The 26858-nt window shown below is 29.9% G+C and overlaps 1 protein-coding gene and 1 long non-coding RNA gene across 5 annotated transcripts in view; one reads left to right on the top strand and one right to left on the bottom strand.

The window, feature by feature from the left end:
- LOC107441924 (GATA zinc finger domain-containing protein 14) overlaps positions 1 to 26858 on the bottom strand; it is a 214804-nt gene that overhangs the window by 147998 nt on the left and 39948 nt on the right. The window lies entirely within an intron of this gene.
- Positions 327 to 11791, top strand: LOC107441933 (uncharacterized). Of its 4 annotated transcripts, none has more exons than XR_011636535.1 (4): positions 351 to 474; positions 2999 to 3134; positions 4645 to 4863; positions 9149 to 11791. It is a non-coding gene; the product is annotated as an uncharacterized lncRNA (long non-coding RNA). The 4 variants fall into 4 exon arrangements; XR_011636536.1 differs by having other exon boundaries at positions 368 to 513; XR_001583801.3 differs by lacking the exon at positions 2999 to 3134 and having other exon boundaries at positions 327 to 474.

The following is a 26858-nucleotide window of genomic DNA, read 5'->3' as shown; positions in this document are numbered from 1 at the left end:
TTTTAATTTTGAAATTTACAAATTATAAATCTTTAAAAAATCTGGAAAAAGAATGTGTCATAAAATTTGTGAATTTCAGATTTTTCTGGCAAAGAGACTGAATGTTATCAATTATTATTAATCATCGCAACTTATAAAAATCAAATAAAAAAAAGAACAAATTATGCACAGCTGCTATAAAGAAGCAACTACATTAAAAAGAGACACCGCAGTTCATTAGAGGGCGTGGTTATAGTGTAAAAACTAGTTACTAGATCAGTGATTTCAACGTTCACCGTTCAGGCAAGGAGAATAATCCCTGAAAACTTTGACGTCATTTCAACAAATGTGTGTTTGTTCGTTAGGCAATAAAAGTTTTATTCTTTAACTTACCAGAAATAAGCAACCGGAGTTAGTTTTCGTTTTTTGCTTGCGTTTTGTGTCGGAAAAAAAATGATTTTTGTTTGATTCTTCCAATTTTCATAGTGATTAAAAGTTAGTCACATTCACAGTTTATTGGGGGTCTCGTTTATTGTAATTTTTATATATTTAGATTCTCTTTTTTTTTCTGCATTTGTGCGTAGTTTTAATTTTCCGGTTTATCATTCTGTTTATCAGAGTTCAAGATACAGTTGTTTCATTTCATACATTTACCAATTATTAGCTGATTACACTAATATCGTGTTGATTATCAATGAACCAACCTATTTCCATTGATGTATTTAAATTAAGACTAATAATAATGAAAATCGGACTGTATTTTTTTTAGATTGTTTATAAATGAGATTTATTTATCAGATATAATTTTACTTTGGAAAATCACAAATATTTTACAACGACTTTTAGATTTCATTGAGGGAAGATTTCCGTGTCGTGATCTGTGGTAGAATAATCGCAAAGTCTTGGCAACTTCCCGGGAGTGGCCTGCGAAAAATGAATAAAAAAACATCACAGAAAGGGACCAACTGGAAAAGTATAACTTGTAGCTACCCCCTGGGAAACATCTACATGTTTTTTATTAAAAAAATTTCAAGTTTTAAATCTATTGAAATAGATCGATATAAATGCTTGCTCGAGGGTGGTTACGAGTTATACAGTTTGAGTTGGTCTTTTTCTGTAATGTTTCTTTTAGTTTCCCACAGGCTACTGACCAGAAGTTGCGATTATTCCGCCTCAGATCATGACAGAGAAATCATTCTATATATGTGTAAGATGTAATATGTTGCTTAACATTAATTATCGGCAAACTTTATTAAATTTATTAGCCTAATGTTTAATTTTTTCTTTTTAACTAAATATTCCCTTCTTAGTGAAATATTAATATATTTAATAATATATCTTTTTATTAATAAATCAAATGAGATTTGTGATAGAATTTCTCATAATATGAAATAGTGACCTTTTCTATAATTATTTTTTATGTGAACATTTAAATATGCTAAAATATTTTTTTTAACAAACTTTTATAATCTATGTGTATTAATTTAGTGTCATTTTTGTACACAACCTGCTAGAATAGACCTAAGTATTTATGGACAATGAAATTTGATATGAATCGTTGCATTTTATTCTAAATTTATTTTCCTTTTGCTAATTGTGTCAATAAATTCATTTCTCTTGTAAGAACTAATTTTCAGTTTCTTCTTGAAATTGTTGGCTAAAACATGTTAAAATGCATTAGAAATCAATTGTTATCACTACAATTTAAATCTGGAAACAGTTTCTTCTGGAAGGAAACACGGTATTTCTTCCTGTGGCAATTTTTTCCCTTTTCAATGAAATGGGCGAACCATAAATAATTTCTACACGGCAAAACTATCTACAGAATTTGATTAATTAGAGCTTGATATTAATAATATTTATCAATTTATATTTGATATTGATTCAAATTTTCATTGGTGTATATTTATCATTCATTCAAATATTCATCAGTTAAATATTTTTTTTTTCTATCAAGGGAATATATCATGTTATGGCTACAAATAATTACCAATTTCTTCAAAAGATATAAGGATTTTTAAATACCATTGTACAGTAGGCAAAATAAGTATAATCTGAATAGTTTTTGATCTAATGATCTGGTTTTTCCATACTTGAACCCAATATACTTGAACCCAAAATGATTTTTACATACTTGAGGGCTCAACCTGAAATACTAATTAATTACAGCAGATGATAGCTTAAGTTACAAAAACATACTTTCTGTAAATAAACATTTTAATATGGATTTAGATTTTTGACACTCAAAATGTAGAAGGGTGCTATGATTTGGAAATTGTGATTCCAATAGTTTGGTCAGGACAGTGGTCGAAAGTTTGAACCTCTGAAAGTTTATTTTGCTTTTTTAGTATTTGTGATATATGGCAAAAACTTAAGTGAGCCAAAGAGTTTTTGGGAACAATTATGAAATTTGTTTATCCAATGATGATTTCATGAAGAAAAAAATTTTTTAGCAATTATTTATTATTTTATTTAATAATAGTATTAATAAAAAAAATTTATTTATAAGATAGACAAAATTTTATTTAAAAAAAAATCATTTTATATGGCAAAATAAAAAATTGAAACAAAATCAGTTAAATAGTTAAGTTATTAAATTCTAAAAAGGTTGTATATTTAAAATTTGATCCATAATGTTCCTTTCTTTGGAGGATGCTGTGCATTATGTCACCTTGTTTATTGTGTCTCTTCTTTATAATTTTCGTTTATTCTTGCATATATTAAGTTATTCTTGCATACATTTAGTTACCATATTAATGACATTCTAGACCATATTTTTATTTTGATGGACTCTCTTTTTAACATGTTTGTGGGGCATTTTAATTTAGTTTTCAAAGATCAATAAAATTAAATTTTAAAAAATTTTTTATTTGAATCATTGGATTTTTTTTGTTTTGTTTTGTTTTAACTGAGATGATTAAAACAATTGTTTCAATCCAATTTCTATTTATTTTAACAGCAATAGTTAAGAAAATTAAGATGAAGTTTTTTATAAATTTTATTATTTTTGTATTAATAGCGGTTAAAACATATTATTGGAGCAGCTCAAAATCTGGATCCTAGTTTTGTAGAAGTATCTGCAGGTCAAGCAGAATATGAACATGCCTTCCATGCTGTAGTTTAGCGTTTTCCACATCTACCTAAAGAAGGTCAAGGTAAATTAAAATTTATTGATAATTTAACTTACCTTAACCTTCTTTAGGTAGACGTGGAATACCTGACTGAACTATTAGACATCTAATTTTAGAACTAAAAATACTGAAATTGAAAATTTGAAAATCTTTCTTTTGTAGGCAATTATATATACACAGCAGTTATTTTTGCTTTGCTCAGAATTAACCTCATTTGATCAAATACCAGAATCATTTGAACAATTTGTTAATGTTGAATTTAAAATGCCTGCAATTTATATTTCTAACACTACTGTACATTCAGTGTCTGTAACTAATTCCATTCCACCTGAAGAGTATGTCAAATATACAGGGTTATTCATAATTGTGTCCGGGGTTTCGAAGCGTTATAGTAAAATAAAGAAGACGAATATGAAAAAAAGAAACATATGAAATTATTCCGAAACTATTCAACTTTTACTTACATACATTACAGGTGTTCTATGTGTGAACCCTTGGTCACTCCGCATACATCAATGTGATAGTCCAGTTCCTGCCCGGAGGGGATTATGAATAACCCTGTATTTTGCAAAGCATGAGTATAAAGTTGAAATTGATTTTAAAAGTAGCTTAGATGATATAAATGGTTTAATTCCAACACCTCATGTCCCTGTCAGCAAAGTACTGCTAGAAAGTACTGAAGATGAAGGAAAAGACAGCGATTAATTTTCCCTTAAAATAATATGAGAGCTTGGCTGTTATTTAAAATCTTTAAATGTATGGTATAATCGTAATTCTTTCGTGTAGATTGTTGTTTGTATCACACATGATAAACGATGGGGAAAAGTTATCTTCTCTAATGTAGGAGGGAAACTTAATGATGTGTTTGTTTATGTTGATGGTGTTATAAGTGTGAATAAGTTACATTTGCTGAAGAATAATTTTTTCTTTTGAGATTATAAATACTATTGAAAATATAGCAATGAATGTAAATGGTGCTTGCAAAAGCTCTTTACATGTTAATGATGAAATGATATGGGTTAAAGCTGTGAAATTATAACAGCATTAATAATAGCTGTAAGTTTCAATAATGTTGATGCTCTGAGGCAACAGCTTTGCTGCCTGTAAATATGTTTACTATTTAAAAATATCTGGAAGAAAACTTATCCCATTTTTCTAAATAAATATTGAACTATAGGACATCTAAAATAGTCTAGATTAATTGGAAATGTTAACATCTAAAATAGTCTAGATTAATTGGAAATGTTTCTGAACCATTGCAATTATAATTCATAGATGTGATACATATTGTTTAAATGTTCTTTGAAAACTTACAAGTAACTGAATATTTCTATTGAGCAAGTAGTTCTGAAATTCAATGTATGAACTGAGTGTTATAAAGAAATAATATGCTATGTTACATTTTATATAAGAGAGTCTTTAGAAATTCGGTGTTTTATTTCCAATACTTTTAATTGAGTTATCGTCATTTTTATGATAAAATTGCTTTTTTGTAATTTGAGCTTAATTGTTGATGTTATAATTTTCTGTTTAGGTCACCTTATCAAGAATCTTTGGGCTGTTCATTAGAAGCATGTGGTGGACTAACAATACAGATCATGAAATCCACAACTAACCATTAAAATTAACTTTCTCTATTACATTAGATCTGGATGTCTGCCAATCTTGAATACTCTATCTAAAATTGAGGATCTTCTTAGTAGTTTCTCTGGATTTTCTTGATTTTGAGTAGAATTTTTTTTTTAATATTAAGGTTATTATTCTAATTTGATTTCTTTTGTAATTTTTAAATTTGTTATGTTTAGAAGTATATATTTATGATATTTTATGAGTAGTATGGAATAAATCTCAATTCTGAAATTTGAAATCTCTTTTTAAACATTTTAATAGTTTTAAATTGAAAAAAAATTCTCTTTGGTTTAGAATAATTCAGATTTATGTTTTTATCATCTCTTATACAATCTTTGAAGCTATGTTTATAGTCAGGCTTTTAGCTCTAGTGTTTTGATGCTTGAGATTAATAATTTTTTACTTGACAAGGGTTTTTATTAACAATATAATTGGTTTATTTATTCATAACAATTGTTGATTAGAATTTTTTTTTAAAAACACTTACTGGTTTTCTTCTTGCTATTAGTAAACCTTATGTATATATTTTGTGTAAAATAGTTTTAACAGTAACAATTTTTATTTAAAGCCTTATTTAATTTAAAGAAATATCTTTTTTTTGTGACATATATAAAAAAAAAAAGTTCTTTGCAACTTTGCGGTCGAGTTCATACACAGGAAAAGCCTTATTTATGTAATGTATGTAATAGAAGGTTTTCATGCAATTCTGCTTTTATAAGACATACTCTTGCTCATACAGGCGAAAAACCTTTTTCTTGCAGCATATGTAAAAAAGGTTATACTCAAAAGTCCTTTTTAAATTCTCATAATCTCAATCATACCAAAGAAAAGCCATATTCTTGTGACATATGTAGTAAGAGTTTTATACAAAAAAGTTTTTTAATTAGTCATAGTCTTATTCACTGTAAAGAAATTACTTTTTCAGGCAACATATGTAAAAAAACGATTTTCTCAAAAGAGTTTTTTTGTATTTTTTATCCTTAAAACGTCACACGCTAAGTCATACTAGTGAAAAACAGTTTTCCTGTACTATATGTAATAAGAGCTTCTAGCATAATTTTACATTAAAAAGGCACATTCTTATTCATACATGTTAAGATCTTTATTTTTTATCATAAAATTTTTTTCTTGATTAGTATACAATATTTTTATGCGGGTGTAAAATTTTACTTTTTTTAATATATATTTTAAATTTTTTTTTTTACGACAGTCATATTTTTGAATAAAATAGAACATCTTTCATTATACCTATCAAACGACTTGTTTTTGTTCTATATGAAATGAAAGTTCTTCATATAAGTGTTGAAGCTGACCCTAAACGAAATGTTTTATATTATAAAATGTGATCTCTTTAAAATATATTTTTATATATAAAAAGGAATCTGTCATTGGATGCATGTTTCAAATTCACTAAACATATTGGGTTTTTGTATTTACATAGAATTTCTGTCAGTTGATTCACATATATATATTTAACTTTCAGGTTCTTAACATGTTTTTATTACCTATGTCTTTCAAATTAGTTATATGCTTTTAGAAATGTTGTTAATAGCAGGACTTAAAATTCTTTTTTTTTTTTTTTTTTCTGTCTTTAACAAACTCTTGTTTCATGTCGAATTACGTTTTTATCAAATTCCAAGAGATTAAAGCACAATATCAAATATTTGTTACACCAATATTTTGAATTTTAACATTGATCTATGTTTCGTTACACTGGAATTTTTTGCATCAGAAAATTAATGCTTTGCAGCTTTGATATTTGTCAAATAATTTGACAATTAGATACGTCATTTGTAAATGGTCGATCATTTTTCTAAAAACACATATTTTCAAAACTAGCTTCTTTAAAAGTATAGTTTGGGAACATAAAGAAATCATTTTAAATTAGCACTTTCATAATTAATAAAATTTTATTCTCAAAAACTCAAAAAACAGGAGATTTTGCTTGTTCACAAGATGACTTATACAAATAAATTAGAATATAATTTGTATATTTACATTATAGAAATGACAACTTACTATTAAAAAGCAACAAATCTTGAAATTATTTCCCTGATGATTAGAAACAAGTCTACACCAGTATTGACAAGCTAATTTACATATGCTCAACTATTAGTAACTTATTTTCAATTACTGAGATAAAAAGAACTGTTAACTTTTAATCTTTGAGGGATCAGAGCAGTGAAAAAAATTGTTATTAGTGACATAAATATTTAGAAACGTAAAATAGAAAAATTAAACATTTTTTTGAAAAATAATAAATAAATAAATATTTTGTATTTTTGTGTGTGAGAAATAGTATTTTTTAACAATGAAATTTTCTTTCATTTTGAAGAATGAACTCTAACAGATATGTAATAACCTGGAAATTATGTTCTACCAAAATTTAAATGTTGAAAAAAACATCATACTTAAGTTTTTTCGTTTTACCTATAAGGCTTCTAGCTTGCTTTATTTACAAAATAAATAAGTCATGTAAAAGGTTTTTCAAAAATGTATTAGTTTCTTCTAGCTTGTAGACAAATTCAAAATTTGTAAATAGAAGGAAAAATTTAAAAAAATTATTATTATTATATTTTTTTTTAGAATTTTTTAAGGATGTATTACATTTCTATCACTGTAAAAAATGTGATTTAAAAAAATTGCTTCTGTCAATCTTTTTACATTAATATGCATTGTTAAAATCTCTGTCAATTACATTGAAAAATGCTTGTTTTCTTACTCAATCTTTTTTTTTTTTTTTTTTAAAAAAACATGCTTTGAGGTGTTTTTTTCTGTGGGTAATAATATTGCAGTACTAGGTGATTGGAAACAATGAATGAGCTTTCAACAATTTGAGACATATCAGGAAAAAAAGACCCCTTAAGAGATAAATTAAATCCTTTAAGAGATTGTAGTCTTGAACATGAAAAATTTAGAAGTATGACAAATTTATAAAACATATCTGAATGGAAAAGGGAAGAGGCAAAAAATATTGGATTACTACAAAATATGAGTAAATTATTAATTATATATTAATGATGAATGAATAATTTGATACTTTTGTTATAGATGTAAATATATAATTTATAACTTATAAATGATAATTTATATATTTTTTTTTACTTTGACTTAAATTATGGCAATATTATGATATTAATATTTCAAATTTTCTAATATCTGCCATTCTAAACCAAATCTTCTTAACTATTTACTTAACTGTGAAACTATAAAAATTCTTATAAAAAGGTTTCCTTAAAAAGCTATTTTACCTGATAAATTAAAACATCTGGGTTTGGATGTTACTTAATAATGCTTTAAATGTGATACCTTAACCTGCATTCTTATGTTATTTAATTATAATCAGATAATGTGTTGTGATTCTTGCAAAATATATTTGTAAAAATGTTAATAATACATATTTATAAATATTTTCTGCCAACTAATGCGGCCAGTGCACTCTGAAGTCTTTCTTACCCCCCTTTTTTTCTTTTTTTTTTTTTTTTTTACTTCTATGTATTGAAAAAATGAACATGCTTTAAATGGGCATTTGTTCTCTCAGTATCTGATACTGTGTGCAAAATCTGAAATTAGGTGTTCAGCTGAAACAAACTTTTTAATATTTTTTTGCTTCTGATTTGTAATATGTAATATTTTTTGACAATTAATGCCACCAGTGCACTCTGAAGTCTTTCTTACCCGTTTTTTTTTCTTCAATGCATTAAAAAAATGAACATGCTTTAAATGGGCATTTGTTATCTCAGTATCTGATACTGTGTGCAAAATCAGAAATTAGGTGTTCAGCTGAAGCAAACTTTTTAATAATTTTTTGCTTCTGATTTGCATTTGAATGGCTTCTTTGTTGTAACAAACTCATAATTACTTAATAAGATTCGCTCTAAGTTAGAAAGTAATTGGGTGTAACAGTATTTGAACTAATGGTTTTTCACTTTTTAGTTGAAAGAAATTGGGTTTAACAGCATATGAACTAATGCTTTTTAATCACAAATAAGATGGAACTTGGACTAGATTAAAAAATGTCTGGGTATTTACCTTTCTTTTTTTTTTAATTTATTCTATTGAATTCTGAAACAAGCTGACCTAAAAATACAGCTCTGCATCTACAACAGTCACATTAAGACTTGTTTTGCAGCAATTTCTATGAATGTCTTATAAATTTGATGTTCTTTTTCTCTCAGTGTGCCTAAAATTTGTTTGTCCTATCCCTTAGTTTTTAATGGTTTCTTCCACTCATATTACTAATTTGTTTTAGTATTTTCCTTTTGCAGTTTTCTTTATCTGTTTTATAAAAAGAGTTTATTACCGATTTTTTAAGAGCTATAAAATAAAATTAAAATATCTATAGAAACTTTATCTATAGAACATGGTTTAAATGTAAGATAGTACCACCTTTTTAATTTTTTATTTAGATATCTCAGTCAAGAATGTTTGGATTTCGCATTAAATGTGTGTAGAAGATTAGTCATTGCCATCATCAAATCCAAAAGAAACCAGCTCATCTCTTGCACCACATAAGACACTTGCTACAGTTACAATGTTTAGTCAGAAGCGAAGATTTTTTTAATTGCAATTTCAGACATTGATGCATTTTATGTATAATTTTATTCATATTTTGGAAAATTGTTCTCTGAAATTATTTTAATGTTAACTTGAGAGTGTTAAATAAAAAACAAAAGTATGGTCCTTTTTTGGGTGAGAAATGATTGAAAAACCTGGACACATTCAGAGAGTTCTGAATTTTGCTAAATTCTTCCATAGTAAATCTCAGTTTGTTACATATTTTAAAGAAATTCCTAGAAGTTAAGAATACTTCATAAACACATTATAAAAATATAGTCAATTTTGTTTTTCTATTCATTGATCTAGTTTTTTTTATATTTAGGATGGTAAACTGTATTTTTAAAATAAACTACTTGCTGTTATATATTTAAATTTAATATTATTTAATTGTTTTGTATTTTTATTGTGATTATTTGACTCCTTTATATTAACTTGAATGGGTTTATTATTATTTTTCAATTAAAATAAACATTATTAAGTCCTTGATTAGCAAAACATTTTTACATAAGTGTGTTTACAATTAAATTCAGAATCTCTTCTTTGTGTTATTTGTTGACACCAAGAATTGTCTCTATATAAAAAAGCATTTACCATTTTGGGTATGTCTTTTCCATGTGAAGTATGCCAAAAAAGCTTTTCTCGTAGGTGTAACTTAAAAGCTCATAATCGAGTTCACACCAACGATAGGCCTTATTCTTGTAATATATGTAAAAAAAGCTTTGCTCAAAAATGTAATTTAAATGCTCATGGTCGAGTTCATACCAAAGAGAGACCTTACTCCTGTGACGTATGTAAAAAGAGTTTTTCTTTCAAACGGTCTCTTATGGTTCATTGCGCTATTCATGCTGGTGATAAGTCTTTCATTTGCAGCACATGTAATATGAGCTTTACTCAGGTAAGTGCTTTAAAAAGTCACTCAGTGATTCATACAGGTGAGAAACCTTATACTTGCACGATATGTAATAAGAGTTATTCTCAAAATTCCACCCTAAAAAGTCACATTCTTACTCATACGGGTGAAAAACCTTATTCTTGCATCACATGTAATAAGAGTTTTTCACGAAAAAATTATTTAACAAGGCATAGTCTTTTTCATACTGGTGTAAAGCCCTATTCTTGTTTCATTTGTGAAAAGAGTTTTTTCCGGAAATATGATTTAAGTTTACATATCCGAGCTCATTCTAAGTTAAATACTTTGTCCCGTACAGCAGAGATGTCAAACTCAGAAGCTAACTTAGGCCAAATAAACAATTGTTTACTTTAGGTGGGCCGCAAAAAAAAAAATTACATAGAAACAAATATTTTTATTTTGAATAGTATATTGTAATAAACATATATAAAGTTAAATTATAGTTTGATACTTGACATCTCTTCTCTGCAACTATCTTTCCTATTTCAGGAGAAATTTTATTGGCCGAGACACTACTTTCAAAATTGACCCAACGTGAGCGTTATTAATACAGTTTCGGACAGGAGATTTATTTCCATTCATATCAGAAAATAATTGCTCGCACTGATAAGTACTTCCAAACATGGAAATAATTTCGGGTGCGAATTTTCGAGTATTTTCAAACCTTGCCAGTAAATATTTGTAAAATTCTGTCACACCCACTTCAATGAATTTTGCCTTCAAATTTGAGCCGTACTGAATCTCAATCACATCCATTTGCATATTACTGGGTACTGAGTCTATATTTATTGAGAAAATCGAAGAAAACAAACAAAATTTTTCTTCCAAAGAATTAAAATAATTAAACCTTGTTTCAAAGTCTGTTCTAAGATTTGAAATTTTTTCTGCGTATTTTTGATACGATGCAGTATCCCTGGAATGGCAGGTGCCGCAAGCCAATTAGAATTTTACATTTTCGCGCTTACAATTTAAAATGATCCGTATAGTTTATAAATAAAATACATTCTAATTTTACTTGCTAGTTTTCTTTCTAATTCGCATTTCTATTTTATTTTTACTTTGCTTCGGACACCCCTGCCGTACAGTATCATAACATATTTGCCAACTTGTATTTCATTAGGAAAGCTTTTACCAAATGGTAGAAAAAATAATACAAGTAGCAAAAATTTTTTGAAATTTGTTCACCAACATTTAAAAGCATAACAGCCAAATTAATAGCTCTTAGATGCATATGATTTGGATTATTGCTTTGTCACAGTGGATGAAACAATTTAAATTTATGAACTAAGAATTTTGCTTTGAAAAATAAATGTTATTACTACTCAGAAAAATTTTCCTTAATGATTCTACAAGGTGACAACTATGCTTTTAATGAGTAAAATGATGCTAATTGTCGTAAAAATAAATCTTAATTCTGTGACTGGGTCATAACGTGTAAAAAAATGTTGAGGAATTTACATGTGTAATGTCATTTGTGTGAATTCTATTGCTGCGATTTAAATTTTAATCTTTTGCATTGTATATAACATTGTACTGTATTTTGGTATTTATGATCAATAAAAAAAAATGTGTTGCTGTAAAATTGTTATAATTTATATTCTTAATGGCTTTATAAGTATATATATATATAATAACAGCTACATCCCTGGAGGTTATAACAGTCACATCCACACTGGGTGGACAAGACTTCTGACAATTCCGGAACAGCTTATCAGGATAACAACATGATGAAAAGGACATGTGAAAACTAGTGTTCTTGTGTTATATACGAACACAGATTGAAGTAAAAAGGCACAGTCTTGTAACCTTACGCATCACTGAAAATCATTTACTGCTTCCTAATATGGAAGTGAAAGAGGAAACGATTCTAAAAATAACTCCTCCTTTGAAATATAAATCTAATTATAATTCAATGGTATATTTTCAGCCTTGAATTCCCAAAATAGAATATCTCTACGCTTCTCTCTTGCTTCTATCTCTACGCTTCTATTTTGGGAATTCAAGGCTGAAAACATACCATTGAATCATTATTAGATTTATATTTCAAAGGAGGAGTTATTTTTAGAATCTTGCTCCTCTTTCACTTCCATATTAGGAAGCATTAAATGATTTTTCCATAATGCGTAGAGTTACAAAGGTATGTACAACTGGAACCTAATTACATCATTCTCTGTAGTATTTAATGCGGGACCGATAGTTTTCGCATGTCTCTTGCTGAATAACGAGGTCCAATAAACATCTGTCGGAACCATCCGGAGATTTGTCCACACCCCCTCCCTTGTGGAGTGGGGATGTGAACTGTTATGACCACCAGCCTAACTTCAAATGAACCTTTTTATAACGTATAGTGGCTTTTGACTGCATTATTAAAGCTGAATACAACAATGATAACAGGGATATAGCCCTGTTATTATATATGTATATATATATATATATATATATATATATGGGCAGATCTCTAAAACCTTTAACCCAAAAATATTCACATCAAAATGAAGGTTAAATTCAGCAATCATATCCCTCTAGTGGTTTTTATCTATTACACAAATCGAAATTAATATGAATAACTAACCTGAGAATACTTCACGGTGTCGAAACCGCTTCACTGTCTCTTTTTTAAATGTTTTCATATTCATAATATTCATAAACCATCACTAACCAGAAAATTTACCCCTAAATCTTGCCAATATGACAACAGACCTGATTATTAATAGAGCGCTCAAAAAACCATGAACAACCAACACCTCCTAGAATAATGAAGGCCTCAGCACGGATCAAATTAGTAGTCCGATGTGACGAAGTTAACTGCGCAGTTGATGAAAAATAAGAAAGATATCATTACGTTCGGGGTACTAAGCTGCGCAGTGGTTGAAAATACGAAATATGTCATTACGTTTGGACTACTAAAGGATATTTATGGTAACCCGTGCAGAGGCCTACTCTTTTCTAGGAGGTGTTGGAACAACCCCTATTTGTCAAAGTAAAATTCCTATTTGGCGGTATTAGACTGAAAATGTGTTTTGATTGATTGTTGAATTTGACCTCTCAATGTTAAAAAATAAACATGTTTTATTCATGCATCTTGTCTGTTTATTAAATACTAGCTGAATACCCTTTTTTCTTACGAGATATAAAGAAGGGAGAAAAAAATCAATACTGAACGACTCTAAGAAATCATGCACTAAACTGAAAAACTAATCCCAACACAATGAAACCAAAATAATGCGCACCAAATCTTTTTATCCTATAACTTATCAAATTAATCAAACATTGGCGTCAATAGTAGTATGACCAGTTTTTACGAATTAGTATTATTTATCCATTGATTTTGTTTTTCGTTACATAACTTTATATTTTTAGTTTAAAAAATCATTGATTTTAAATTACTTATTTTTATAGGTCACATTTTTACCTATAAACAAAATAAACACATAGTTTCATATAATTTTAGACATACTAATTTAATGCTGTAGTGTGTTTATGGTTGAGTTTATCTGACGTAACGAATAAAAAATAATTAGATATTAACAAATATGCGAAAATCTCCCCCTTTTTTTTAATAAAGGAGAGCCATAAGCTCGAAAACATCACTGATGTAATCATTAAAATATCTGGAGAAAAAAAATAATCGTTTGCATTTCAATTTATATCAATGGCGAGTTCTAAGCCAATGAGAAAATTCCATCTTTCAACTGGTACTCAAAAACGATCTAGCTTAAATGTTTGAGCGATTTTTAGGATGGAGGGGAGGGGCGAGGCTGAAATTGTTCCTTTCATCCATTGTCCAAATTTCAGGACGCTACAAACTTCCTGGAGTTATAAGAGTTTGCCTCTTCATTTTATTATTATAAATTACTCGCTTATTCTTTTTCTTAGCTACTAATATTTCTATAAGGGTACTGAAAACCAGCGTCTCATTTTTTTCTTAATAAATAGGATATTTATTGCTGTTCTATAAAAATAATTTTATGCAAATAACTTTTGTAATAAATGAACTCGTGTCACTTACAAGAAATTGGCGCGAAATATATTAAAATATCTTGATAAAAACAAAAAACTATATTTCCTTATTTTGTAGAATTTTTTAAGATCCTTTAAATAAAATGGTAATTTTTTTTTTTATCGGGTCTTTCATAAAATTAACTTATTAAACAATTATTTCTTGTGTATGTCGTTGCAGCATTGCGAAATGAAGGTGTTAAGAGCTTAGAAATATTTTTAGAATGTTTCTCCCGAATTTGGCGATATATCTCAATGGAAAGGCGTACTTTATGTTATTAAATACTTTTTCCTCGAAATCTACCTTCTTTCGAAGGAAAATATGAATAATAAACGCATAACATCGTGATCATTATTAAAACCACGCATACGTTTTCACACTTATAAACACAGAATGAGATTCATGAAGGTCGCGCAGATTGAATGTTGATGATACCAAAGAATAAAAACATCGAGTTTGGGAGAAAAAAAAGATCATTGTATATGAAATGAAATTGGAAAGAAGCATAGGTGAAGGGGATCATTATTCAGAAATGCTTTGTTTCTCAAACAATCACTCACGATTATGCAATATTCTCTTTATACGCCTTCTGTCAGAAGTTCAAATTGGCTTCTTAAAAGTGGGTACATAAAGAACTAGTTGCATTTTGAAGACATGTTCTAAGTGCTTTTAATAACTTCTTTGTACACTGTGCAAAAAATAGAACAATGAAATTATTTTCATTGATTAAGTAAGAAGGATATGTAGGGATTACAATTATCGACTATGTCAACCTTCATCTATCAAATGGTACCTCATGATTAAATAGAGTTAACATGTCTTATATACTAGTGAATTAGTATTTAATATTTATAGTGGTAGTTACGCCACATTACTTCCCTTCTAGAATTTTATATGTGATAGAATTCGATAAATGAATTCCACTAGTTGATTTATGCTGTTTTTTTTTAATTATTATTTATTCAAAATGATATAAATTTTGCTCATTACATTTTTTTTCTTCATTTTTTTGTTTATAGCATTTCGCTCATTATATTTTTTTTCGTTTATAGCATTTCGCTAATTATTTTTTTGATGAGTGACTGAGACTTTTTTTTAACATATCTTACATACTTTTCGTATCGCTGATTTCAAAACTGCAATCAGTTTTCCTCTCTAAGCGAAAGTGTTTTTTTAAATGACATTTTTAGTCTATTTTTTGTTAAAATATACAAGTTTAAAAGTATATTATGTCGTCATAGGCCGCTAGGAGCACTTCTCCTATTATAAACTGTTCTTTCGTGTGTTTCTGAACAGATCATAAGAGAGAAGCGCTCCTATCCGCGTACGACATCGTTTCTAGGAATGGGTTCCTACGCACTTTTAATCCCGATTTTGTGCCCTAACTCCTCTGGAAGTTAATTGAAACATTTACGTGACCCCCCTTCTAAATAGTCAAACCCCGTTATAGTGAACACTGTTTATAGTGAACTCCCGGATATAGCGAACGAAACGTTCGGTCCCGTGCCTTACTATACACGTATAATGTTATTTTTTGTGGATATAGTGAACCAAAAAAGTGAGGAAGTTGGATATAATGAACTTCTTTCTGTCTTCGACTGACTTTTTTCTTCATTTTTTTGTAATAATTTTGAAATTTCTACTTCAAAATAAATACATATACAGATTTTTAAAACTATCTATAGAGGGGAATGTAGCGATAAGCATTTTTTCTTGTTTGCTTCTTTTATCTCACTTTCCCATCCCTAAACAAACCAAGCAGATGTTTCCAACCCAGGCAGATGATGCACCTGTAAGGAGTCAGTGGGATCAATATGCATTTTCCGTCAGAGGAAATGAGTAATTATTCATTATCGGTCAAAGAGTTGGACGTTAATATAAGTTGATAAGGCCCTCATTTCAACTTCTTTTTGCTTTAAGTTCAGTTAAAAAAATCCTGCAAACAAGTGTCTCAAATTTAACTATGGCGAGCAGTAAACGTAAAACGTTTTTAAAAAAGGGCATAATCAGAGAAATTGAAAATGCAGGCAATCAAGCTAATATTTGCAGGGAATATAAACTATCCAAATCTGCCTATGGAAAAATAGGCAGTTAATAATTTCTGCTCCTGAAAAAAAATTTAGATGCCAGAAAAAAATTGCGAAAAACAGATCACAAGGATGTTGAAGAAGCATTACTGAAGTGGTTCACCATTCGAAGAAGCCGCAATTTTCCAGTATCTGAGCAAATGTCGATGAATTTGCTAAGCGATTTTATGAGACTACTTTCCTGTGCTCGAATGGCAGGTTAGACAGGTTTAAAAAGCGGAATAACAGAAATTTAGAAAAAATTATTAGAGAGTCGGGAAGTGTTTCCATATCTGATGTTGAGGATTGCTCATCAGCTAAAGTTTACAATTTTTTTTTTGTACGCAAGACGAAGAGTAATGAAAAATAACACATTCTTTGCTACTACATAATATTTTTCAGTCATTTATTGTTATAAAAGGGAGGAGTTTGGGAACCATTAGTTAAATTGCCTGCATAACGGATATAGTGAACTCCAGGTTATAGTGAACCGAAATTTCGGTCCCTTGAAGGTTCGCTATAGCGGGGTTTGACTATTACTCTTTTAAACGTGTCCGTTTTGACAATAAATAGACGAAAAATGTCATTAAAAGAATCTTTAAGAGCAAAACTAGCTTCAGATTTGAAATCCCCATATCCGAATTAGGCAAATTCGAGTATTCGCATAAATACAACAAAAAATTTGTTCCACAGTGTTATTGTTCTGTTGATAGCTCAAGAATATTTGCTCTTTTCTTTTTAATTTTTTTTATGGAAGGCCTTGTCACTTTTCTTCTCAATAAAGATTCCCTTATACCAATCAAAAATTGGTCCAACAACTTTGTTTTTATAGAAAACTTATTTCTTAACTTCAGTTTTCCAACATCTTTTTGTGTTACTCTTAAATAATTTTTACAGTGACTCACATCTTTCGTGTTTATCTATTTATTGCTCAAACATATCAAAGTTGAAAAGACAAAGGAAAATAATTTAATGGAGAGAGACAAATAATCTGTATATTTACTATGTTTCGAAAACAATAACTTCTCTTCTCTTTTAATTTCTTCTTCGAAAATGCTTTTCTGTAGCCAAGTAGATATTTCGATCTAAAGGTATTTATCGGTGTCGTCTGCAACATCCAGTTCAGGCTGCGTAGCCAAATTATTCGACAAAAAAAAAGCACCTTTCAAGCACTCAAGAACTATTTTTGAGCACTTTAAAAAAATATCACAAGGAAAGTTTTTGATAATTGACGGCTTTCTCTTGTTTTAACTATGTCAAAAAACAAAAAAAAACTTTTGGCATTGTTTTTGACAATTGTCGAAAGTCATGAAATTTTGAATCATGTAAAACGAATGGCGTTTTCACACGCTACCGACTGTCAAAACGCCAAAATAGATTGGGGTTGAATTAATTGTGAAAACGTTGAATAGAACAATGAGAAATGTGTCTTTTTGCATAATTCGTAGCGAAAATCAACATAGCAAAGGAAAAATCTCCTTTTGAAAAAGGGAAAATTAAGCACTTTTTAAAAACACGCAATGAAAAAAGCACCTTTAAGGGCTTTTAAAAAACAAAAATAAGCACTTTTTAAAAATGCTTCGCACCCAGCAGTTGATGAGGGTGGTAAAATTAAGCTCAGCAGTAACGAAAATTCTCAAAATTTCACACAAAAGGAAAAAAAGAAGTTCTTCCAACTGCTAAATATTTGTAAAATCGTTAATTTTTTAAAAAAATTCTTAGCTTGTTTTTAATTGAGCAGCATTTAAGTTTTTGATTATTCTCATTTTACTTAATAATCGACTTGTACAACTCCGTAACTTTTATGTTGAACCTAATCCAAGAGACAAGGGAACTCCTGGATCAAGCAATGGAACAAACAAGTACGTCTGTGTGTGTCTGATTCTGTAGCTTAATTAACATTAAACACTAATTAATTAGCATGTTAAAACCATTAGAATTTGCTTTTAATACGTAAAAATCCCATCGTTAGAAGAAAACTATTTTGAGTGATTTCTTTCGCTCCCATTTTTATTTTTGGCTCGCTGTACACATTTTTTTTAATTACATTTTATAACTGACGTTGAACAACCGACCCAATCCTGAACTTACGACTACTAATATTCAACTCCGCAGCCTTGTAATTTTGAACCCAATCTAGAAGACGAGGGGACTCCTGGATCGAGTATTGGGAGAAATTTGCTTTCGTGTAATTTCGAACTCAACCCACAAGGAACTCCTATCTCAAGCATTGGGACAAACTAACCTTCGTGGAAGGCTTCTTGATGGAACTAACCCGCATTTTCGTTGCATGCAGAGGAAAACTATGAAAACCTCCCATGGTTAGCCTGACGGCAAGGGGACTCTAACCCATGATTCGTCTACCACTGAGATTTTATGCCAGCAAAGTGGTCGGTACAAGCCAGGAACAGAATTGGTATCACCAGCCGACGTTGGGATTCGAACCTGGGTCATCTCATAGGGGGGCAAGCGTTTTATCTCCTGAACCACCTCTGGTGATGATTCTTGAAACTTTTTATATTTGTCAAAGAAAAATTATAAGGGACTTTGGAAATTTCTAATTATTATGGAGGCATATACCCGCAATATAATGTATAAACTAGAATCAGGCGTTCTTCGTACTTGTTGGAGAACTTCATGGTCCCTATAACAAATTAGTTCCAATTTATGCAATTTTACAGACAGAAACATCTTTCACCGTGCTGTTATTTATAATTTCTTTCTTATCTGTATGATGCTAAAAAATTTAAAATAATTTAAAATTTCTTTTATATATATNTATATATATATATATATGATGGCACATTTTAAAAGATGGTTTACTGTCCCTCAATTTCACCTCGCATCTAAAATAAAAACAAACAAACCTTTCGACATCTGGCACTTTCAAATGAAATCCTAACTGCTTGGTATAATAAGTGCAATTAAAATTAATGAGAAAAACGGAAAAACGATATAAATATTCAGGAATATTACTTAAAAAGTGGCCTTTTTATTTATTTCTCTCCAATGTTAAAATTACGACACTATTTACTTCAAAATAACAAACTACATAATCTTAACCTCCAAGAAAGCTGAAGATATTTTGAAATCCTGTAAATGCTTCAAATACCATCCAACTAATTAAACCACTTTTTATTTGAATTCTCGAGAGTGTATTTGTGTTCTTTTTTACTTAAACGTTAGGTACAATGAACAAATATGCCTTTAGGATTATCGAAATCAATTCTTACTGCCTAATATTTACGCCGGCAATAAAAAATAAGAATAGGACATTTATGATTTGGTGCCTGAAGGGTATTCCAAGTACATTGCCCTTCTTCAGTTATAATTGAAGCTACATATTCGACTAAGTTGTCGCCAACTTAATTTCACGAATAACGCAATCGTCATGATAAAACATATCATTAACCTGTTTCCGTTTTTCTAAAAGAGATGATAATTTTATTTACGACGATCTAAGTATGAGTGATTCAGCAATTCTAATTTCATTTCGATATATTTTTTTTTTTATGGATTCTTGTGTATTGACTGAAACATTTTCTGAATCTCGTGTTCTGATGTGGAAATTGAAATCTTGCTTAAAAATGAAGAACGAATTTTTATTCATTTAAAAAATTTTATCGTTTGCACTGTTTTAACGAGAAAAATATAATTGGGTATACTATAGCCTACGTCACAGGTTGTGTTATTCCTACTAAATTTAACCCATGAACGGCATTTTCTGCGAGCCTAACTTCAAGCCACAAATAAACAAACGAAGTGTTTGATCGTTTAAATAGCTGCTCGCCAGATTTTATTGCATTATAAAGAAAAGTAATTGATATTCGATTTTTGATTAATAATTGATTTATGTGGATAGTGGCATAGAATTTAGCATTGCGTCATGGTAAATGTTATTCCTACTAAGTGGAAGTAGTTGTGTTTTTTTTATATTATACCCAATTAACAACCAAATGAAAATTAAATAATAAAAAAATCAGAATGAAAATAATCAAATGGAATAAAATCAAATCAAAATAACTAAATATTATCAAAATAATAAATTATAATCGCTGAGTTAAAATAACAAAATAAAAGTTTTTTGCATGTTGAATTTCGATTAGTTTAGAACACTTTCACTCGCGATTCTTCTTATTCGTTCATTTAATTTGACATCACGTACAAGCTTCGAGGAAGTAACATGAAACTATTCGTTCCTTTTTATTATTATTGCCAGCTGCTTTTTCGATACTTTCTCACAATTAATTTGGAATTAAAATGTTTGTCAATAGAAATTCAAAAACCCAATGAGTACTTTATAAAAACATATTTTCTATCGAAATCTATCATACAATTAGCTTTTAAATTTTGTACAGATAACGATTTCGTTCAGTAGAATAATCTTTTGCTTGAAAAGAGTTTCGTCTTGATGTACAGTGAGTAAAAAGAATTAATAAATAAAAGATATCACCCTGCATAACTTTCGTTCCTTATGATCGGATTTTCACTTACTAAGTGTCAATCTTAAGGGTTCCATACCTTAAATATGCTAATTATGTAGAGCTAACTATTGATTAAATTACGAAATCGGACACGAAACCGTACTTTCTCTGAATAAACATATTTTTTTACTTATTTGAATTCTTAGCCTTCAAAATAAAGAGAGTAGCCGCAATCTGGGAAACATGGTCCCCATATTTTGGTTCTGAGAGCGAACCAAAGTTCTTACCCTTTAATGTTAATTTCACTTTTTGCGTTTTAAGTCATATTTTTAAAACTAATTAAGCAATTCAGAAAGAAAAAAAATTGCACCTGCCCATAAAACACGCTGACCCAAAGATAATTTCATGCAAAAAATAATTTTTAGTAATTATTTTTTAATTTAATAGTGGATGAAAAAATGTTGAAATATGAGGTATAAATTTTTTATACCGTAGTAATCTACGTATTCTTCGATTGCAAAGTCTCACCAGTTTTTATTTAGTAGAAGCCGAGAAAAATTAAAATTAATTATTTTTAGAAAAATAATTTGGCGGCAATGAAGAAATATTTAAATGCGACGATTAATATTTAAAATGTAGATAACTTAAGAGACGATAACATTCTAGCGATTTTCAGGATTGGGGCTAAATTTGGATGGTTCTGGAGATATAAGAAAAACAGACGCGCAGCAAAGATCTTCATTTTATTTTTATTGATTAACTACGAATAAGGATATTATTAATCGGGGTTGCATTTTACGTTTTTTTTTCTTCCGCAATTTAACTGGTTATTCATCTATAAATTTAAATACAAAATAGTTGGTCGTAGAGAACTCGCTTTCTGCTTTAAATTATAATTCGCAATTTCCTTTTACTTACATAAGAGATCTATAAATGTTAAAAGAAATCGTTTGGCTATAATTTTTTGAGCACTTTACTTCTTTTAAACAAATTAAAAAAAAAAAAAAATATTTTACTCATAAATGCAATTATTTATACAGATTTTGAAATTTATTATAATTTGAAACATGAATATCATTTTTTACATTTCAACAGCAAAGTACTTAATTATAATGCAATAATTTTGTTACAGATGGGAACTGTGTCATTCAATACATCAATCGAGATCAGAATGTTTCCTTCCCATCACCTAAATCAATGTTTACAGCAGAGAAAAATACTAAGTGTTCAATACAAAATCTATTTAAAAAAAAAAAAAAAAACTAAGCGATTGTTATAAAAAACTGCGTAGAATCATTAGTTTTCAGGTCAGCAACGCCTTTTCTCAATTGTCTCAACGAAACGGAAATGAAATAACCTTATATTGAAAAAAAAAAATTGAGTCAGAAGCTTTGTTTAATCAAAATACCAAAAATAAATACTCGAATAGTAAAATATGAAGGTTTGAAAAATAAACTAGTTCCTTGCAAAACTGTAAAAATACGACAAGCACACTAAGTGAATAGTGTAATTGTGAACTCAAACAGATCAATTTTAGAATATTGTTCCTGAAACGTTTTAATTAAATAATCAGGTATGTAATTAATAGATTGAGTTTTGGCCAGTTATCATTATTATACGTTTTTATCCAAGAGTTACAAATAATACTTTTAACGAAATATATTCAGGAATTTCGCTTCCACCACTGTCGAAAACGCTTTAATGGGTAATAGCATTGTAACATTTTCGAAAAATTGGCTTTTTAAATGTTTATATTTATTACGACATTCCGTTCCTGTATATTGTAGAGAATTAAAAAAAAAAATTCTTAGTCGAAACTCATTAAAACGTGAAAAATACATACAATGTGTTAATGCGCCGACGGATCTATGTTGTTGTTTCTAATGCCACTTGCCACACGGACAAGCCTGCTTAGTGAAACCGAACAAATTTAAGGCAGAGTGTGCGTTTCTTGTTTTTCAGTGGCGCCATCTGTGGCCAAGAATTCGACTTCTGCCACGCCATACGTCACACCCGTTTATAGGGCGGACCCATTCATACATCCATTCATTCATCCACAGATCGTAATTTTGACCTGAATCAGAGAACGATCGATCTCCAATCCAGTACCCCCAGAGGTTTTGATTTGTTATGGGAACATGCAGGACTTTTGAGACTCGACAGGTTTAACGTGCATCAGTAACTTTACTACACGGGGAATCTTCGGTTGGTGGGGTTCGAATCCACGAACTCTCGGACATGGGCTGCACATTGGGCCCTACCGACCAGGCTATCCCGGCCACGGATCTATGTACAGTTCGCAAATAAAATAAATAGAACTCTAAAAACTTTTGATCCAGTGATCAGATTTTTGCGTTCTAGGATTCAATCTTAATGGTTTGAGAGATGACCCCATGTATGTTAATTAGTAAGTGCAGACGATATTTTAAGTTATGAAATAAGACAGAAAAACTTACTTTTTCTGTTAAACATACCTTTTTTCGCTGGATTATGATTCCTGTCCCCCATAATATAGGGCTAGTAATCTAGAAAATATGTCCTAATAGCTCGGGCTACTTAATGTTATGTTTACTTTTGGGCTTATTTTGACTTATCTCGAGAACTAATTCAGCCCTTTGAAAAATCTTTGCACACAATTAGTAAATTCATTTATCCAAAGATAATTCCACGTTAAAATAATTGATAATTATTATTTATGAATTTTTTTATTTTATATAATAAGAGTTGGAAAAAAAATTTGAATTATAAGGTTAAAAAATTTATTTGATCATTTCAAGGAATGTAATTTTAAATGGCAAAATACAAAATTTGAACGAAATCAGCGGTATAGTTTGTGAGATTTTCTGACATTTTAAAATTAGATTTATAAGGAACTATTTGACCTGAATTGCCAATTGTTTTTGTCAATTGCGTTAACTATTTTTTTAGTGATTTCTAGGTCATCTGAAACCTCTCCGCACAGTTAAAAAGAAGAAGAAGAAAAACGGTCGCATAATCTTTTCAAAATTGGCACATAATTTTTAGAAAATTGCAACATAACTTTAAAATAATTTTCGCATAATTTCAAGAAATTGTCGCATAATTTTAATAATACTTCAGCATAATTTTTGGTGTTGGTAATTTTACTCAGTACAGTTAAACTGAGCTGTGATGGCTCAATGTTTAAGGCACTGAGCTGTCGTTGTGAAGATCTTGGGTTCGATTCCCAGTGGCGGCTTGAAGCCTACAAAGATTCAGATCAATAGGTACCAGCTTGTCGTAAAAGTAAGGGCGGCCTGTGCCAGTGCTGGCCACTTCCCAAATTCATGTCGCTGGCCACAAAATTGCGGTGCCTTAACCTCCGTGACACTTCTGTCCCACATAGGGCTGTTGTGGGACAGACATTCTACAGTTAATGTATGGAATTCGCTCATTGCCCTTTACACACGTGGAATTTTACAATTATTTTTACTAATAGTTTAATTCCAAACTTATCTCGGATTTTGAAAATCATTATGTACAAATAAATATACCCTTTTTACTATTGTTTAAATTTTAAATATACTTCAATAAATTATTTTTCTACTAAATTGCAGTGATTTTTTTATTAAACTATGGAATTTAAAGTTACTTACAAACGAATATTAAAGTATAAACAGCAAACTTCATGATGACTCGGTAGTCATCAAATACCTTGTTGTTGTTTCTCATGCCACTTGCCAATGTCAGCAAGCTTTCTTGGTGAAGCCTAGCGAATTCAGGGCAAAGGATGCGCTTCTTGTTTTTCAGTGGCGTCATCTATTGCCAAGAATATGACTTCAGCCTCGCACACGCGTTACAGTCTCTTTGTAGTGCGGACCCATTCATACATCCATTTTTTAATCCACAAATCGTAATTTTGACCTGAATTAGAGAACGATCAATCAGTACTCCCAGGGGTATTGATTTGTTACGGGAACTTGGAGGATTTCGTGACCCGACAGATTTTACGTGTACCAGTCACCATTAACTGCACAGGAGTCTTTGACCGACGGATATCGAACTGACGACCTCTTGGATATAGGCTCAACGCAATACCAACCAGGCTATCCCGGCCAGGGGATAGAGAACTCTTTACGGTAGAACAGTTTAACGAGGACCAAAACCGCACACCCTCGGTTCCTACGCAGACTGATCCAAGTGGTCACCCACCCGCACATTGACCGCAACCAGTGATGCTTGACTTCGGTGATCTGCTGGGAACCGTGTCTTAACGATCAGTCCACTGCGGGACTAGTGACTTTTCTGTTGGGTGACAAACTGAAATCGTTGGAAGATTTGCATCTTGACTTTTCTTAATCACCCCAGCACTATAAAACGGTAAGTAGGAAGGTATTTTATTTACGACGCAGTAGAACTGCACAATGGCCTATTGGCGACGGTCTGGGAAACATTCCTGAGGATGATCCGAAGACATGCCATCGCAATTTCGATCGCCTNAATAATAATCGTTTTTATTAGAATAATAATCGTTATACAATAATAACGATTTTATTTATAATGATATCGTTTTTATTTATAATAATATCGTTTTTATTTATAATAATAATCGTTTTCATTTCTAATTTTTATAATAATAATCGGCAATAAATATCGTTTTTGAATAAGCTACATTTTTTGTAATTTTATTCAAAAATAAGTAAGTTTTATTAATCAGTTAGATAGTTCACTCTTGTCGGTCAGAACTGTATTCTTTATTTCAAAATGATTTAAAAAACACTATTTATAAGTAGATTTTAATGGTTTAAAGAAGTTTAGTTAATTGTGCAAAAATGGTTACAGAAGCTTATTTTAAAGTTAAAACACGCAAAACAAATTTTCTTTGAATATTCCCAAATTATTTTTCTAGTCAAAAGCAGGAAGTAAATTTTAAACAGTCACATTTCTCTCTGGTTTAATACATTCAAAATTCCATCAAAATTAGGTGTTTTCACTGAATTTAAGATAGAATTCTTGTTCATTTTTTTTTTGCATTTCCTTCATTGTTTGTCTTTTTTTAAATGTTGTAGGAAAAAAATTAATTAATTTGCCTGAATATAAATGAACACAATTACAAGGGGGAATAATTGACTTTCAATTTTTTTCTGATGTAATTCAGAATATTCGAGACAATTAACTCGAAATAAGAAAAAACACATATCTCGTATTAAAGTCATTATCAATTTACCGCCGATATAAACTTTAACGTTTGTTTCGTTCTCTCTACTTTTATTAATAAAAAAAATATATATTGGACATCCATTTAATAAAAATGAATGTTTCTTTTTATCTTTTAGGTTAAGAGCGATCGTAGCTTCAGCTCTAAGAGCGGAGTGAACTAGCCCTTGTATTCTCTTTAGCCCTGTTAACGATCAGTCCACTCCAGAATTTCTAGAGTGCCGCTAAGAAACTACAGTAAAAATTAACATTAAGTACAATTATTACTTATGCACCGTGGTGGCCCATGGGATTGAACGTTCGCCTCCCAATGAGGTGCGCAGGGTTCGAGCCCCAACGATGACTGGTCGATTCGAAATCCTCAGCCCCCTTGCACTGAGCATAGTGCTGACGTAAAATATCCTCAGTGGTAGACGGATCATGGGTTGGAGTTTCCTTGCCATCAGGCTGATCGTGGGAGGTTTTCGTGACTTTCCTCTCCATGTAATGCAAATGCGGGTTAGTTTCATCAAAAATACCTCCACGTAGGCAAATTTTGTGTACCCAAAATTGGGTAAACGACGGTTATAAAATAAAATAGAAAAACAGTCTCATTGTTCTCAAATTCAACTTAATTCTGTTCAACACATTATGTGAAGAGAAAGTTAAGACGAAATTTAAGTAATAATATGTTTTATTCGTTTAGGTGTTATAGAGAAACAGAGGCATAAAAGTAAAGTACCTTCTTACAACATTTTTAGTGCGTTAAATATAGAAAGAACAATCAGAAAACGTGTCGCTGCAACAGCGAGTAAGAAATGCCAACGCTAGAGGTCGTTTTAAAATAATATTGATTTAAATACATTTTTATTTTGCTAGATCACTTTGTTTGCAAATAAATGTTGATATTAAATATTTGCCATCCTCTGGAAAGTATTCCAGAGGAAGATATTAAAAATGAGAAGATTCAAACAGTAAGTTGTTTTCTAATTTCGATATTTCTTT

The sequence above is a fragment of the Parasteatoda tepidariorum genome, chromosome 4 (assembly GCF_043381705.1).
Source record: "Parasteatoda tepidariorum isolate YZ-2023 chromosome 4, CAS_Ptep_4.0, whole genome shotgun sequence".
NCBI classification, from domain to species: Eukaryota; Metazoa; Arthropoda; class Arachnida; order Araneae; family Theridiidae; genus Parasteatoda; species Parasteatoda tepidariorum.
Note: the sequence above shows the minus strand (reverse complement) of the source record. Positions and strands in the feature narration are given on the sequence as shown.